Genomic DNA, 3502 nt, shown 5'->3' with positions numbered 1-3502 from the left:
TCAGCCTCCAAAACTGTAACTAATACATTTTGTTTTCTTATAAATCACCCAATTTCAGGTATTCTGTTATAAGCAACAGAAAATGAACTAATACAATGACATTTAAGTGTTCATATATATTGAGATATTTTCCTTACTTAAAAGGAAAAAACTTAGGTCCTTTTTTGGCAACTCACTTAGGGGCCTAACACAGGTGGTAGGGACCTTAGATATGGATGACTAATATAATCTAGAGCCCTCACAAATGAATTTTTAAGTTTTCTCTCAAAATAGAAATGAAATTATTCACTTAGGCTGTAGCACAAGTTAGTTTACTACTTTCTCTTTTGCATCATACACATTGATGAAACAAACACATTTCCCAGAAACAATGGGGTATCTTTGTTATTAGACTATAAAGAGTGTCTTCTTGGAATACGGATTTGTCATATTTTTCTCCTTCTGGGTTGCCCCAGGCTACTTCATTGATCTGTTCAAGATTTCTTGGTTTGGTTCACAGCTAATTAGAACTATACGGCTAAAGAAAGATCTAAATACCTCAGAAGCATCTTTTGCTATGAGCAAAAGCTTTTCGGGAAGCTCCTAAAGTTTTCTGTCCTTTGATTTTGTGTCTTACTAAAGCATTTTTTACTATCACTCAAAATCAAGCATATATGTCTTCTTCCAAATTGTTCTTACTTAGTAACTCTAAGCCTTTGTTGTTATTTCCATTTAAGAGGTACTGTTTTATTCAGATCATCTATACATAGCCCAAACTGCCGTTTTTTTAAAAAAAGTCGTCTTTCATTTTATTTTATTTAAAAGGATACACACATTTATTTGTTCAAATATCAAATACATAAACAAAGTAACAGATTAATAACAAAATACTCTATAGAAAGTAGGGCTTCAAATTTTCACAAAAACTGGAGATATGAAACATTAAAATCTACATATTTCATTTTATAATCTCTACAATAATTTGAGATGGTTCTCTAAATTCTCCCAAAAGCATGTATGTATCAAATTAGTTTCAACAGAGGAAGATGAATAAATTTTTCAAAAGCAAATTAATTTCTAAGCAAATCAATGTCTACTCAATAAAAAGAACATAAATATCTAAGTTTAGCAACACACATTGCATAAAAAATCAGTAAAACAAAATATAAACACAGGGCATTTCAAAAAATTCACAGAAAAATAGAACTGAAAGATAATGAAAATCTTTCCATGAGGGTTTTTTTGCTTAAATTCCCCCCCCCTTTTTTTTATAAAGACTACCATCATAAAAAATGTCTTCTGACCACAATAACAGAAGGAAATTTAGAAAAGTCACAAATGTGTAGAAATTAAACAACACTCTCCTAAATAAATGGTAGGTGAAAAAAAAATCACAGGGAAATTAGAGAATACTTGAGATAAAGATACAAGCACAACATATCAAAATTTATAGGATGTAGGGCTTGTGCAGTGCTTAGAGGAAAATTATACTTATAAACACTTAGGTTAAAAATAAGAAAAATCTTAAATCAGTAAACTTCTACTTTAAGAAAATAGAAAAAGTAAAGCAAACTAAACCAAAAGCAAATATAAGTAGGAAATAACAAAGATTACAACAGAAATCTATGAAATAGAGAATTAAAAAACAATTGAGAAAATCAACAAAACCAAAAGGTGATTCTTTACAAAGATCAACAAAATTTGCAAGCCTTTATCTAGACTGACCAAGAAAAAAGAGAAAAGACCAAAATTACCAAAATCAGAAATAAAGTGGGGGCATTATTACATTGTTACTATAGCTTTTTATGGTGGTAAGATTTAGTTTCTTTCTCTTGTTTGCATTTTTGTTCTACCAGTAGCTTTTCTTCTTTCTTGTGTATTCATGGTAGTGATTATCATTTTTCAGATTCCAGATTCAGGACTTCCTTGAGGATTTCTTATAGGGCTGGTCTTGTGCTGTTGAACTACTGTAGCTTTTGTCCAGAAAATATGCTCCTTTTCCCTCATTCTGAAGGATTGCCTTGCTGAATATGGTACTGTTGGCTGTAAGTTTTTTATTTTTAGTATTTTGAATGTATCATCCCATTTTTTTCTGGCCTGTGGAGTTTCTGTTGAGAAGTCTGCTGTTAGTCTAATAGGGGCTCCCTTATAGGTGACTTGATGCTTTTCTCTTGCTTCTTTTAAGATTTTTTTCTTTGTCTTTGAGATTTGTGAGTTTGACTCTAGTGTGTTTTGGAAAGGACCTTTTTGGGTTGAATCCACTTGGGGATCTTTGAGCCTTCTGGATTTGAAGGTGAAGGTATCTCCCTATATCTGGGAAGTTTTCCATTACTATTTCATTGAATAGGTTTTCCATGCCTTTTCCTTTCTCCTCCACTTCTGGAACACCCATGATTTGAATGTTTCTGCACTTAAGATTGTCTTCTACCTCTCTTAGATTTTCTTCATTTTTTAAAATTCATTTTTGTATATCTTCTTGCCTCAGTTTCGGTAGCTTGTATGCATCCAGAAATTTATCCATTTCCTCCAGATTTTCAAATTTGTTGGCATATAGATATTTATAGTAGTCTCTAATGATTCCTCATATTTCTGAGGTATCAGTTGTAATATCACCTTTTTTGTTTCTAATTTTTTGTTATTTGGGTCTTCTCTCTTCTTTTCTTAGTCTTGCTAAAGGTTTGTCAATTTTATTAATCTTTTCAAAGAATGAACTTTTTGTTTCATTGATCTTTTGTAGTGTTTTTTGTGTTTCTATTTCATTTAGTTCTGCTCTGATCTTAATTATTTCTTTATGTCTATTAACTTTAGGTTTGGATTGTTCTTTCTTTTCTAGATCTTCAGAAGGCTCCCAACAAAGAAAATCCCAGGACCAGATGGGTTCCCTGCAGAGTTCTACCAAGGCTTCAAAGAGGATGCAGAGTTCTACCAAATCTTCAAAGAGGAACTGATACCAATTCTCAACAAACTGTTCCAAAAGATTGAAACAGAGGCCATTCTCCCAAACTCATTCTATGAGGCAAATATCACCCTGATACCAAAACAAGACAAAGATGCATCAAAAATAGAAAACTACAGGCCAGTGACATTTTTCTCTGAGATGGAAAAAGCTATCCAGACATTTATGTGGAACAACAAAAGACCACACATAGCCAAAGCAATCCTGAGCAAAAAAAAAAATAATAATAATAAAGCTGGAGGCATAACACTACCTGACTTTAAACTATATTACAAAGCTATAATAACCAAAACAGCATGGTACTGGCATAAAAACAGACACACGGATCAATGGAACAGAACAGAGAACTCAGAAATTAACCCATATGCCTACAGCTATCTGATCTTTGACAAGGCAGCAAGTCTACATACTGGGGAAGAGACTGCCTTTTCAACAAATGGTGCTGGGAAAACTGGATATTCATATGTAGGAGAATGAAACTAGACCTGTACCTCTCACCGTATACCAAAATCAACTGAAACCGGATAAAAGAATTAAATATACACTCTGAAACAATAAAACTCCTTA

General features: G+C 32.5%; 1 protein-coding gene across 1 annotated transcript in view; it reads right to left on the bottom strand.

The window, feature by feature from the left end:
- LOC103609648 (A disintegrin and metalloproteinase with thrombospondin motifs 12) overlaps nucleotides 1-3502 on the bottom strand; it is a gene marked incomplete at both ends in the record, with an annotated part of 79125 nt that overhangs the window by 43607 nt on the left and 32016 nt on the right. The window lies entirely within an intron of this gene.

Source organism: Galeopterus variegatus, unplaced genomic scaffold (genome assembly GCF_000696425.1).
Source record: "Galeopterus variegatus unplaced genomic scaffold, G_variegatus-3.0.2 Scaffold9896, whole genome shotgun sequence".
Lineage (NCBI taxonomy): Eukaryota > Metazoa > Chordata > Mammalia > Dermoptera > Cynocephalidae > Galeopterus > Galeopterus variegatus.
The sequence above is the reverse complement of the archived record's forward strand: the minus strand, read 5'-3'. Positions and strand labels throughout refer to the sequence as shown.